The sequence below is a fragment of the Corvus kubaryi genome, unplaced genomic scaffold, assembly GCF_017639235.1.
Source record: "Corvus kubaryi isolate FWS band 111438036 unplaced genomic scaffold, C.kubaryi_AGA036_p1.0 37352, whole genome shotgun sequence".
NCBI lineage: Eukaryota > Metazoa > Chordata > Aves > Passeriformes > Corvidae > Corvus > Corvus kubaryi.
This window is the reverse complement of record NW_024581114.1, coordinates 3,773,262-3,787,786: the sequence shown is the minus strand read 5'-3', so window position 1 is coordinate 3,787,786 and position 14,525 is coordinate 3,773,262. Positions and strand designations below refer to the sequence as shown.

Below are 14,525 nucleotides of genomic sequence, written 5' to 3'. Positions count from 1 at the left end.
GGGGTGTCCCCGCTGGAGTGGGGGGCCCGGGGAGCCGGCTGGAACCCGCTCCGTGCAGGGGTGTTACAGCTGGAGTGGGCCAGGAGCAGTGTGCCAGAAGCAGTATGGTGACATGAATGGGTCACACTTCAGCCCGTGACTGAAGTCCCCAGCTTCAGAGAGATATTGAGCGACTTTCCCTGCTTTTGGTGCTGGCAATAAAAAATTGATCATCCTTTGTAACGGCTTCACTTCTGTCACTTTCCATCCCAGAGTCTGTTTTTTACAGAAAACAGCCCCTCTGTGCGAGGTGTTCCAGCTGGAGTGGGGGGCCCGGGGAGCCGTCTGGAACCCCCTCTGTGTGGGGTGTCCTGGCTGCGGCGGCAGGCAGGTGTGTCTGGCTGGCATCCCCACCATGCAGACTGGGGTGGGGAGCCGGCTGGCATCCCTTCCACAAGGGGTGCAGGCAGTGGAGGGATACGGGGTCAGCCCAGTGCTCACCAGCTGAACTGGGTACCAGCTGAGCATTGTTTAAAACAAGTGTGCTTGGTGAAAAGCCGCTGGTATCTGTGGCCCGTCCCAACAGATGTCACCAACAGATCTGTATTGATTCCAAGGTTGGGACCTTGTCAGTGGTGGAGGCAGATGGCACGTTGCTAATGAGTGCTGCTGGCAGAGTTGTGAGGAGCATTTGGATCAGTGGCATAGTACAGTGGCACCATGCCATGGGCAAGTAAGGGGCATCTTTGACCATCTTTGCCCTCTCCACATTCATTCCTTTTTTCTGACTGTGTGAACACTAAATTTTTATCCTCTCTGAATCTTTGCTTTTCTTACGGTTTTCTGTCCTATTCCCACTCTCTTTTCTCTCATTTCTGCTCCTTTTTTTTTTTCTTATTTGATACTCATGCCTTTGCCTAGAATGTTTTTGGCTACCAGTAGCACCCCTTTCATGTTTATACCTCACTGCATCATGTTGGGTAGGAGAGGGAGTGAAGACCAAGGACAGCCTCTGTTGGCTGTTGTAAAAGAGGGTGGGTGTTACACTGGGTCTGAAAAAAGGTCTGTGGATCACTTTGGATAAGCATCTTTGATTCCAAACGTGGTGATAGACATACCACTGCTCAGTAGATTGAGTTTCTGACTGTTACTAGACTTGCTTCAGTTATTGGAACAGGAGCCAGAACTTGCAGCACTACCATGCGCAGACTATGAACAGCAATAGCAGGGAGCACGTGCATCCAAGCGCAGAAATGCTTTTGCTCTAAGGAGCACTAGGTGTATTTGTAAGTGTTTATGTGTACTAGGAATTCTATTTATACATCATGAACACTCAAGAAGAGCTCCTCATCTTCTGGCTTCCCACAGACAGGTACACCTGAATGAATCAAGTGGTCATTATTGTACGTATGTAAGGTTTTTCTGCTGTTTTGTGGCAACTTGAATAGCACAGTAGGCTGTGAAATACCTACTTTTTTGATGGCAAGCAACTGGAGAGTATGGCTAAACCAAGGAGAAATTCCAGCATGGCTGCTTTGCTGATGGTGTTTTTGTTATTTTTATGGGCTGGCTGCATTTCCCGGCGCCAGATTACAGTATGCCTAAATTCCTCTTATGAAGGAAGATCCCTTTCCCATTTCCTGCAGAAAGTGACTCAAGCTCAGCATCTCCAGCTTCAGATGCCACATGACACAAGACACCATTCTCGGTAGCGCAGAACCTGGGGTTATATTCTTTAACCACGTGCCCAGCAGCAGGAGACCACCATTAGAGTCCCCAGTGCTACCTGCTGCCACTTTTCTTATTGATCTCTCTGAATTAAATTTGATGACCAGAAGAAACATGACCAAAGAAATACACTGAAGTGTGAAGGTTGGGTCCCTTAGTCTTTCAGTTGTGATCCAATAAATTTTATTTTAGTACTGAAAAGTAAAGAACAGTTGTTCCCAGCAACAGTTGTGAGTTTCCTTTTCTGTGATAAGGGCTTTTGACTTCTACCTAAGGTGCATCTCTCTTTGTTACTGTAATTTCTGGATTGGAGAAATAGCTGCATTCTCTTTCAGAACCTGACTATGATAGCTAAAAATCTGGACTGAGGTGAAGCTCCAGGGGATCTGTTTGCAAAGGGGAGAAACCCTGAGTGCATGTAGAAGCTGGCTCTGCATTTGGCCTCAAAGCTTCTATTTTCCTAAAAAGGAAAGGGCAAAAAAGCCTTGAACACTGTTTCTTTGAAAGCTGTGAAAATTAGAACAGGTGTGAGCACAGGCAGCTGCTGGAGTGCTGTGTGCAGATATTCCTGCTAATGCCCCCTTAGAACTTAATCTCTGAAACCATCTGCTTATGGTGAGCACATGTCCCGGAAGAGGGGGGCAGAAGCAAATCCAGCAGCCCTACAACTTCTTCCACTGTAGCCTGAGTCAGAATTTTGAATAGCAGAGTAAGATTGAGTTGTGTGTCAAGAGGCTTTAGTCTCAGCTTTCCTCAAGCAGGAAAACTCCTGTGTCAGTTCCCCAGGTCCAGGGTGGTTATTGATGAGTCTCAGAGGTCAAGATCTGACTCATGACCATCTGAACAGGAACAACACACAAGCCTAATGGTTCTGCCATCAGTAGAACCCTATATTCCCACAAATACATGGAATCAATATTTTTTATTTGAGGTCTCAGTCTGAATAAGATCAGCTAAAAGCTCCAGCCTATGCATTACTCTGGTTTTCGAGTCTGAAGTCACTGTTGAGTAAGTCCTTTGGGTTGTCACCTTTAGTCCAGCTCTCCTCATACTCTCCAATGGAGTCTCCAACAGTTATCTTTGAGCAAATCACTTCTCTTCTTCATGCCTTTCTTCTCCTCCTTTTTCTTTGCTTTTTGACTTTGGGAGAGACAGGGGTCTCTGCTAGTTTTTCAGCACGACACACCAGAGGATCAGAGATGTTACTGTGCTAATAAGTGAATCAAACTGACCCACTGCTGCCTGCTTTGCTGCTCACTCTTTACCTGTGTACATTTGTTTGCAGAGGCCAAATTGCTCTCAGCCACACTGACCTGTTAATGAAAAGCTATCAACTCTGGCAAAAGAAGAAAGCAGTATTAGCCACTGCTGCCCTGTGACTGCCAGAAACAGTATGGTGACAGGAATGGGTCATACTTCAGCCCATGACTGAAGAGTCCCAACTTCAGAGAGACATTCAGCGACTTTCCCTGCATTTGGTGCTGGCCATAAAAAATTGATCATCCTTTGTTACAGCTTCACTTCTGTCACTTTCCATCCCAGAGTCTGTTTTTTACAGAAAACAAGCTACATTCATCAAAAATGACAGAACACAGACTTAATGTAATCATGTATGGGAACATGAATTGCAAATGCAGGACACAAGCACTAAAATGTATTTTCCATTACTGCCACAAAATGAAATAATCATGAACATTTTCTCCAAGAATGAGAACACATGTAGAGTACACTGACACCTCGAAATTCTGCTGCCATGCCCTGGTCTCAGGTGCAGGTAGGCTTTGTGCCTATCAGCAGGGCAGAGATCTGCTCATGTCAGAGGAGGTGGCTATGTTACAATCCTCACCATGGAAACTTGTGTTGGTTATTAGTTATACCAGTTTCTGCAGACCCAATTGGGTGACCTCCTGGCCATCTCTGCTTGTTAAAGATCTCATTGTTCTCTTAAGCATAACTGAGCAGAGGTGCTGGAAATACAGACAGTGCAGTGTTGCTTAATTCTAGATTCTACTTTTAGCGACTATTGGATTGCTTGCTGTTAATATCAGACAAGTCCTCTCACTCCTAGCCTGCTTTCATACATAAGCTGTAAAACTACAGATGTACCTATTTAAAAATAAAATCTGTTAATTGATTTAGAGTTGGTACAGGACAACACGTTAATCGAATTCTTCCTTTCCCTTGCAGATACACTGGACTGCAGTTTTGCCATGCTCTGAACATTTGCTATACTGCACTCCAGATGTGGCTGCCTTTCATAGACAGGTAAGGTTATACCTGTCTGACTATTATTATTATTATTATTATATCTGATTATTTTGTTTGTTTGTGACTTGCTTTAGTATCAGAAATGTAAGTGATCGGATTGCTTCTCTTGATCAGGATGTCAGGAGAGGCAATAAGGAAGGGTATATAGGATTGGGAATAGCCAGTCTGTAAACTAAACTAGATCCAGGACTTGCTCAGTTATTTAGATTTTATTAAACATATGCAAGTTCTTATCCAGCCTGTACTTGCCACAATTTTGCAAATACGAAGCTACTAATAAGGGGTGTCAGAGCCTGCCCTGCTGAAGGATAGTTGGATATGGATCATGGTGATGTCTGGAAGGGAAACTACTAGTTTGATCAAAGCCTTGTACTCAGCGCTGAGTGCTGATGGAATGATAGAGAGAATAAGGTAGAAAGACAGTGGCTGGTTTACATCTCATCCAGCAGAAGCTGTTATGAGGGACTTATTGATCTCTACTTCAGCCACCGCTGTGGGTTAAATTATGGGATATATTTGAAGAGACCAGTCTAAGTGCACCCAACAGGAGGTGCTGAAAAGAACAGCCTGCTGTGCTGAAGTTTTTTCCCCCATCATAAAGAGAAGAGGGAGAGATTTTGTTCTAAATGAATTAAAACTACGCCTTTGCATGAGAGCAATTCATATTATAAAAAATACATAAAACAACTAGACTCGGCAGCTGGAGAATCCAAGAGAAAATCTGGATTATGAAGAGATTCTTAAGTTTTTTGTAACATGACAGTACGAAAAAACATTTGGTCTTAACTATCTTTCCAGCTGTTTACACAGAGTCTGTGTCTTCTCTGACAAGTTTGCTTAAGGGACTTCATAGACATGTTCTTATGGTCATCTAAATGCAATTTCTGTATATGTATGCGCATATCTCCACATTCTTGGACATTTGACACACTTTATGTGCATGTACATAATCTTATTGAATTAACTTCCTCTTTGAATTAATGTGCTTATGTGCATATGCATCAGTATGTCCCAAGGTGCATTTATGTATCTTTGTTCATATTCCCATGCATGCATGAGGTGATCAACATAGTCAAATTGAAATTATTAGGTTATTCCAAATCTGTGTTATTTCTCATTTCATTCCTGGGGGTAAATGGACCCATTCCAAATGAAAGGTAATCTTGGGACCTGAAGTTTTACATTTCAGCATATAGTGTGGTTTTAACACTCCATACCATCAACTGTGAGCTCTTCAGGGCAGTTTGTAGATTCCCTTCCTGTTTCTGCAACAAAGGCAATGTCAGATTGTTTAAGAATTTAGATGCTAGGACACTGCAAATAGTTAACAAAAATGGTCATATTCTATGGAAAGATTAGATGAGCTGAGCAGGCAGGACCCCTAAAGAACCTACAAAGCCATCCATATAAACTTGTGCAGAAGGTTTGTCACTGTTTTTTCCACTCGGTTGAAATACTTTTCCTACAGCTTTGAACACTTACTCATTTCAGTGTTGTTTTTGCATGGCTCATAAAATCTAGCACATGTGGACATTACATAATCTTCTGCAGAACTAATACACATATGCGTATGTCGTAAAAAGCACAAACTTCCATAAACATTCACGTAATACATCAAACGTCATCATTACAGGTAACCATCTACGTACAATTTATGTGGGTCATCAGAAAGATGTGTGTCATATATACATTTACACAGACTTATGTACCTGGGTTTTGTGCTTGTGTGCATTTAGCCAGGAGCGTATGTACAGGTATTCACGGAAGCAGGGGATCCAGCAGCCCGCACAGGTCGTATTTTGCACCGTCCAGAAGAGGGCACCTGTCTCCCGATGCAGGCAGCGTTCCCGAACCAGTGGCCCCCAGCCTTTCACACCTGGGCACTCACATCTCACCTGCCAATTTGAGGTTAACAGTGCCAGCTCAGAGTGAAATATTAAGGCAGCCGCTTGAAATTCAAAGTGTTTCTTTTAATTAATGGGTGGATGCCACAAGTTCATCCACTCCAGCTCTTAAATTAATCTTAATTACATGGATTTTGTAACTTTGGCATTAGCCAGCCACACAAAATATGTATTTCATAATCGTAGAAACGGGTGAAAAAGACTGCTGCTGAGCTGAGAAGTCAGCTGATGATGTTATCAGCCTCTGTGTCTGTGGGTGTAAGTGTCATTGGGGTGTGTCTGAGATCTTATCAGGAATACCAAATTAATTCGCTCCTGCAAATATCAAAACAAGTTTTTTTGCTGGCAAGTAGGGAATAGGCAAGAGATTCCTGAGCTGCTATATTTGGAATTTCTGTGCCATCCAGTGCTGATACAGTAAAGAACAGAAGCATCAGGGAAGGGAAGCTGGTGATCTGTCCTGTTCAGTAATGAGTTTTGAGTGTCTACCCAAAGAGCGCTACTCAAGCCTTTAGCTGTTCATGGTATACTTGTGGATTCTGGGATCAGGAATTCTGCCCTAGCAGCTCAACCATTGGCATGCTGTGTGTGTCTGGTCAGGGGGAAGGAGGCTTTCTATCCCTGTGCTTCTGTTTTCCTCCTCTGTGTGTTTGTTTGTTCAGACTTCTCTTTTTCTGGACAGGAGCTGCCTCTTAGCATGCGTCCATTCAGCATTGCATGATATCTAGGTGCTACTGTGCTACAGATTTTGATAATAGATAAACTGAATTATCTCAGGAGAACTGATATTTGTACTCCCTGCTAGGGATGAACATCTGGGATGTCTCTGAGCGTGCATCATGCCAACTTTAAATAGAAGACACAGCTGGGAATAGATGGTCAGGGATATTCACAGGAAATGCAGATACACAATTTGACTAACCAGTCACTGCACATTCGTTAAACAGAAAGCAGGGCCTTGGCTATCCCCACGGATTGGCATTCCCTTGGGATTAACACTGCTGCTCACTGGATTACACCCATGCTTCCGCAGATGAAACTTCAAAAATGCTGGATAAAACTGTCAGTAAACATAACTGCAAGTTATTATTTATCACTTTGCTCTAAATCTGGGTCAGGATGAGAGAAGAGTCTGTACACAGCCTGGCATGACTGGTTGTGTGGTGGTCAAAGGCTATTTGAGAGCCTTTTCTGTCACTCCTGCACACTAAGGGTAGAAGAAGACCAATGGGAAAGCACAGCTAATCTCTTCGTGTACGCACATGCACCTATGCAGAAACATTCTGCTGCACACAGGTGTACGTACATCTGCACTTGTGCACACCTACACCTTTTATTTGTGCCTTCATAAACATCCTCTTCCTCTTCATTTACTTTACAATGTGGAAATTTAGAAACATTTACCTGAAATCTTTGCAGAAATAATTTTTCTCTAGAATGGGCTTGTGGATGTTAATCTGACCTGTGTGTTCTCTCAGTGCCTGTCTGTGTGATACACTTTGTTTGAAGACAGCCCTTCCTTAATCTTAAAAACTGTTTTTTTATTTGGCTGATTTTCTATTGTTGGTAAAACTTTTTAGTAATTTTACCTTCTAAAGCTTTTCCCGAAGTTGCTTTACAGGGCAAGGTTAGTTTGGATATTAATTTGAGGGACTGTTTTCATAGTACTTTCGGCAACGTAAGTGGGAAAATGTTAAACCTCACGTCAATTTGCCGAATTGATGGGAAACTTGATTGTGTCCAGGAAGGAGTGGATTTCCCTACTTCAGTCTTACGAATAATTCGCTTACCTGAAAAGAAAGAAAATCCAGTAAATCCTAGAAGCCAATGCACCTGTCCTCACAGGCGGAGATTCTCCCAAAGTGCAGAGAAAAAACAGGGAAATGATGTGCCCAGCTCCCTTGGAAACTTTATAATGCTGAACTTGATTGTTTTGGTTGGAGCTGGTGGAGTCTTCTGGGGAGACTCAAATTATTTTTAGTCCAATTTTGTCAGATTTCTTGTGCTTTTTCTTCAAAGCCCTTGTAATGGTAACAGAATCTGTTTTAGATAGACTGCTCCTAAAATACTGTATCATTTTCCTGCTCTTCAGATACTAGAACATGCTCACTTGTGCAATTTCTAATCTCCAAGGCTTGCTGGAGTTGGTGTGACTTGAATAGGAATGACACAGAACTTCCTCCATTTTCAAATTTGAAAACCTTTAGATGTCTGAATTCATCCAGCTATGGGGAAGAAGCCAACAGGCAAATGGAGAAACCTTTCCAGCTCTCAGTGCAGGTAGGAAGCAGAAGGAGTAGATGTTGGCCCAAAAGGCTACAATAAATAATGAGAGCTCTTCGAAGTATATCAGGGGAAAGAAATACGATAGAGAGGGTAAGCCCATTAATAAATTAGGAGGGAGCTGGAATCAATGGTGATTCTAAAATGGCTGAGCTACTTAACTTTTTTTTTTTTAATTGGTCTTTAAGAAGAAAAATATAGAAATGGAATATGGACCATTAGGAAGTAATGAGCATCTTGGCACCCTGGCTGTTGATGTAAAGCAGATAAGGGAACACTTGAAAGAATGGATAGCAACAAATCAGCAGCTCCAGATGATGAGCATCCTGGGATGTTTGGCTGCTGAATTCACTGAACTGCTGGCAGGTGTTTTGAAAAGTTGTGGATTAAACAGGCAGGTCCTTCATGGTAAATCCGTATCAATAGTTCTGGGACAAAGAACAGCCTTACAAAGCTATCAGGAGTGATCCCCACAATTACCACTTCACACAGCTATCGTATTCTCAGTTTGAAGAGGAGCTAAGAGGGGGTACATGAGTTTCAAGATGCTCAAGTTCAGAAATTGGCCAGACTAGATAGTTCCTTTGCTTCACTTAAGTAAAATTACCACTTTTGTATTCTCCATAAACTTGCACAATTTGACTGGAGCTGATCCAATTGTGCCAGGGAAAACCCACCTAAGACATTTACATAATGGTTTGTGGATTAATGTTTAAAATTGCAGCTCCTTCAGAACAGCCTACCAGATAGATCTCTACTGGTGTCAGCTTTCTGCTGTAAGACTTCAATCTGCTCTGATTTTTCCTACAGGTGAATTGGTTTGGTATTTGAACTGGCCTTAGGCTGCTGCTGAGGCTGAACTTAGCCTTTTATAGGTGTTGTTAAAGTTGCTCCTCTGAGCTGAAGTGCAATAGAATAGGCTAAAAAGATCAGGGCTTGTTCTAGACTGTCAAAAGGCAGTCCACAAGCACTTTTCAGGGTAGAAGATCTCTCTGAGCTGCCATGTAAGATGGTGTAGCATATCATATCCTGATGGTCTCCTCAGCCTAGAACTACCTAGGGCTTCTTTTATCAACAGAAGGAAAATCAAAGCAGAATATGAAGTGCTTACACACATGGATAATTTACTTAAGGTCTTACTTACTCCTTTCTCTGAAATGTACTGAATAAACCATTCAGCAGTACAGAGCTTCCCCACGTTATATTGTTTCAGGTGAATAAATTTGTTTCCCATATTTTCTCAACAACTGACACAGTTTACAGACTTTTGCCTTAAGTTATCTTTGCAGGTTAAAAGAACATAGCTGTATTTATTCTGTGGTAAGACCTGTTCCCTTTCTAATTCTCCTCCAAAGGAACTTATTCCAATCTGGTATAAGGTTTTACAGAATTCTGAGTTAGCCCTGAAAGCCTGTGCTCAGGCAAGATGTACCTAACAGTGCAGGTTGTTGGGAGCTGCTGGCCACTGACCTCAGGGGTCAAAGAATGCCCAGCCAAAATGACTCACTAACTGCATCCAGCCTTCTGTCCAGCCCAGTGGGCAATGCCCTTCATAGTGTGCAGCCAAGAGATGCAGTGGAGGATAACTCTCCTCAGATATTTGATACTTGAATGTATAGGGATTTTTCCATTTGTGAATAATGTATGGAATACATCAGCACAGAAGCTGAGATTCTCCAACAGTTACATTTCAATTGTCTGTCTTTCTAATTTCTCTTCCTACACACCTTCTTTATAACCCCCAGTGATACAGAAAGCTTAGGCTTAAATGATTTCAGTGGGTGAGAGGCAAGAGGTGGGGAAGGAACTAATATGAAAATTGCCTTAATTTAATAGTCTGTCACTCACACTGGCCCAAAGGAGCTCTAAGACCATTATCGGTGACCCTTCTGGCAACCCTGCTTCTCCTTTCCTCAAGCATAAACTCAAACTGTTATATGCACTTATGGGTGACAGCATACTTTCTTCCCTACCTGCATGTTAAGAGGTAAAAAAAAGGAAATGTTTGTGTTGGAAATAGGAATTGCTATCAAGATGAAATTTGAACTTACACTTGCACAATAAGTGCTCAGAGGACTTGATAGCACTGCTGAAGTCCAGCAGTGAAGTTCAGGCATAGTTTCCATTTAAAACAAGGGTCCCAGAGGAAAAAATCATCTGTCTGTGGCCACCGAGGGAGCAGTTTTGGCCTATCATAATTTATTAATAAATCTCTTGTGATAACGCCCACGGATCAAAACACTGGTGTGTTAGAAAAGGCTCTGAGCAGAGGCTGAGTAGGGACACTCAGCTGTCTCATATCTTTAGTAATGGAACTCTGGTTCGAGACTAAGGCTCCTAGATCCCAGTAATGAATGTAATTAGTTCTAATAATGGGTGAGGTGATACTGGCAAATGAGAGACAGGAGGGTTCAGTTGGTTCTTACAGCCCTGTTCCTGTTTATGCAAAGGTCCTTTTACACTAGTCTGGCAGTGCAAAGAGGTCTGAAAGATGATGAGTTAGGAGGTTACCCTGTGGGTCTCTGGCTGGAACATTCGTCTCTGCACATCTAAAAAAGCTGGAGGGAATCAAGTACCAAGAAAATACAGGGGACCAAAATCTCCACTGACATAAATCAGTATCATGCCTTTGATTGCAATGAAACTATGCTGATCAAGGCCAGCTGAGGACTTGATCCAGGGAATAAATGATTTTTGCCCTTGGTCTGTAAGTCCAAAGTCAAATCCTCTGTATGACATGTCCCATTCAGTGTTAGAGAAGGTCATATTTTGCCTCCTTCTCTCCACCTGGGCTGTCCGCTCTCCTCTGGATAAACAGTATTTCCCCATTGCATTCCTAGTCCCTCACGCTTCACCAGAATTAAATTCATCATTCATTTTTTATGGTTTATACATAGCAGTAATTTATGTTTTCAAATATATTGAGGTCACACTTTAGCAGAAAAAGACTGTTTCACATTTAAATTGAAGGCATGTTCATTCCATTAAACAGAGATGTTTTGGATAATTTTAAAAGGCTAAAAGTAGTATAAAGTAACATTAAAATAAAATTTGAGAGATGTAATTACACCTAATCGTACCATAAAATAATCAATACTGCATTACATTATTTCTGACTTCCCCAGTTATAGCCTTTTTTTGTTAAGCTTTTGAATATTGATGAGGTCAGGGGGGTCACAGTCAACTCTCTGAGGTCTAATGGAGGTGGAATTAAGGTGATGTCCTCTCCTATTATGTCTGCATGAGGAGGTGAGCTCTATACTTGCTCAAACTGGAGCGATAACACGGCATCAGAAGCCGATACCTCGGCAACATTTCTTGAGCTGATATTAGGCTGCTTACTAGTAGGTGCTGACTGGGAAGGTGGAGTGCTGTCTCCCCATTGCAAACCCACTCAATTATACATGCCAGGATGCAGAGGAAATGATGTTTGCATCAACAGAGATCATTAACAGCCAAAAGACCAGTGTGTGTGAGGTGACAAGAACTAGTTCCTTCCAGTTCAGCCCGGGGCTTTCTGTGTTGTCTCTGCTCTCTGTGGGAGATTGAAAAGGCATTTTGTTGCAGCAAAATGCCTTCTCTTCCCTTTTAGACCTACCCCTCCACATGACATATCCCTCACTCTGGTTAAACAGCCCAACCAGGTTGCAAAGCATTTGCCCTTCACCAGCCTTGGTGCATGGACATGCAACACAGCAGCGAGAGTTGGACAGCTGCTAGGATTCAGTACAGGTGTTGGGAATGGGACCTTATTTTCCTGTTTGTCTCAGAAGGAACAGGTCTGTCTGCATCTGAGGGAGTGTCACCCTCCAGCTCTCAGCTGCAATGGATCTGCTTTTGACCTGGTCAGTGCTGTTACTCATTTAGGCATCTTGGAGTCATCAGTGGATTTTCATTTGGGAATTCTTTCTGTGTACAGAAAAAAAATTACCTTCCTGGAGACAGCTGTATTTTCCCCTGTTTCGGTGTGTACCCTTCTAACTATTTTCATACTTTGGGCTAGGGCAGTCTAGCATTTAAAGCAAGGGATGAAATACTAGGTGGCCCATGTTCTGCACCCAAATTTCTCATAATGTATTGTTTTGTGCCTTTCTGCAAATGGTTTAGCATTTAACCTAGGGAGAGGGCTGGGGTCTGAAGAGACATTCAGCAATAACCTTAGGACTTGTATTTTGTTTTCTGGGCCTATGTCTCTCCATCCATACAATGTGTATAAGGATTTTTTTACTGAGGTCCGTTTTGCACAATGGATGCAAGAAAAGGTTTGTACGCTTTTGATAAACTTTTTGAGAAAAGGTAACTACATGTTATTTTCTGGGTTCTGATCATAAATATTAAGAAGGATGGAATTTTAGAACAGAACTAAATTGAGGAGTACCACTGCATTATCCCTTTTACATTGCCACAGCATCCCCAGGTTACAGAGCTCATAACAAAAGGAAAGATAACGAACAGGCCCCTGTCGTTACCATTAATATTAAAAACAATATAATGTATTTTTAAAACTTTCCTTAATGCAACACCAGCCCAGTCATCCCAATGCGCAGATTATCACATCTTCCCAAACATATATATATATAAAAATACATAGCTGAAAGTGTCAGCAGGGAAAACATGCAAAATACAAATCAGATGCTGGACCTCCCTCATCAACTGCATTTCTCCAGAGGGACCAGTCCCCTCCAGAGGGACCAGTCCCCTCCCATGACCCTTTCCACACAGGACCAGCCACTTCCCAGGCTTCCTGGGTGCCTATTAAGTTATGCTTTCTCTTACACCAGTGCTGGTCCTGGGCTCTGGCTATGTTGGTGCCCCCGACCCTCATCAATTCTGCTGTGCCAGTTGTTAAGGTTTTTTTTCCTGGTACCTCTTCCCACATACACCAAACTCTCTGCTTTCCCCTTCTCCCACCCCCCTCCATTTACTCCACTCACATAATTTTGTACCTGCTTCGAAATCTAATTGTTAAAGCTCTCGGTAGAAGGTGGATATTTGCCCCAAAGCAAACTGACGGTGGCCCTCCCTCTACAGACACAAGACAGCCCCGCTATCCTGATTAGCCTGAATTGCTTTCAATTGACTAACATAACAAGCTGCTGCTGCTTTTTCTTTTTTTTTAAATTTGAAAATGGAAGGGACACTATTAGGAAATTTACATTTGCGAATATGATATTTAATTAGCAATATTAATAAATTAATAGAACTAAAGGACCTTGTTGAGACTCCAGATTAATAAAACATGCTCTAACTGAGTAAATGAGGTGAGCCAGGCATGTGTTGCCCATAGAGGATGTGGGGGAAATCTCACTCATGAAATACCCCTTAAAAAAAGAATGGGGGGCAATAGCGAATTGGGGCAAAGCTTTTTCTATCTTACAGTACCTCTCATGCTTCAATACTAACCCTTTCCCTATTCTGCCACAATACTTTAACAGGTAATTAGGTACAGTTTTTCTGCTCACCTTTCTCTTTGACCTGCAAAGAAACCGAATGTGTCAGTGGTGGGGAGTGAAGGAGAGCCAATGCTTGGAGCTCTAAGGTAACAGCAAGGACAGCGCACGGCAAATGCCTAGGAATATTTGGTGAGATGCATAGAAAGCAATAAAGGAGACTTACAGCATTTTCTGATCTGATCCTCTGCTGAACGTGGAGCACACAGTGTCACTTGACTATGACTGTGTCCAGCTTGGTGTCTCCAGGGCACTTGGAAGGTTTTGCCTCAGAGGGACCCTCAGTCTGTGGCACATAGAGCAGGTCCACACAGGAGCGATGTCTCAGCGCAGGCTCAAGAAGGGACGCAGTACAGCAATGTCAGTGTGGGCTCAGCTGAGAAGAATGACCACATTAAGCAAAGGTCTGGCACAGCATGAGACAAATTGCTGTGAAATTCATGGGGGTCAGACCCAGCCAGGTGTCCCAGTCTTCATGTACATCTGTCACTGCTTTGTGGCTTGGGTGCTAACCCAAACTTGGGGCCAGTCCTCTGCCACTCACTGATCTACCAGTCCACAGAACGCTTCAGCGTGTTGTAATTTAGGCACACCCAATTTGGGGACAATGTTTCTGTGCCTCATCTGCCCTGGAAAAAGCTTCCCAGAAGAATGTGGTACAGTCCTTTTCTATACTGCTTCATTAGTGTGCACAGACTGGGATGTCAGGACTCCAGGGATCCAGTCAAGCAGGAGGCTGAAGTGACTTAATCTGTCACTAAGTCTGGGAGAAAGAAGAACGTGGTTTTCTGCGGTCTGTAGATGTATGTGGAGAATCCATTGCAGTGTGATGGCTGAGAACCATCAACTGCATGGACATGTCTTAGTTAGTAAAGTACTGCTGTGTCTTTGAGCAGCAACCTGTACAGCCTCT

At 42.8% G+C, this 14,525-nt stretch overlaps 1 long non-coding RNA gene across 1 annotated transcript; it reads right to left on the bottom strand.

Annotated features, from left to right (window-relative positions):
* Window positions 1-817: 817 nt before the first annotated feature.
* LOC121666554 lies at window positions 818-14,276 on the bottom strand. Its single transcript, XR_006016684.1, has 2 exons — window positions 13,779-14,276; window positions 818-5,870 (listed from the first exon to the last, which is right to left on the bottom strand). It is a non-coding gene; the product is annotated as an uncharacterized LOC121666554 (long non-coding RNA).
* Window positions 14,277-14,525: the final 249 nt, after the last annotated feature.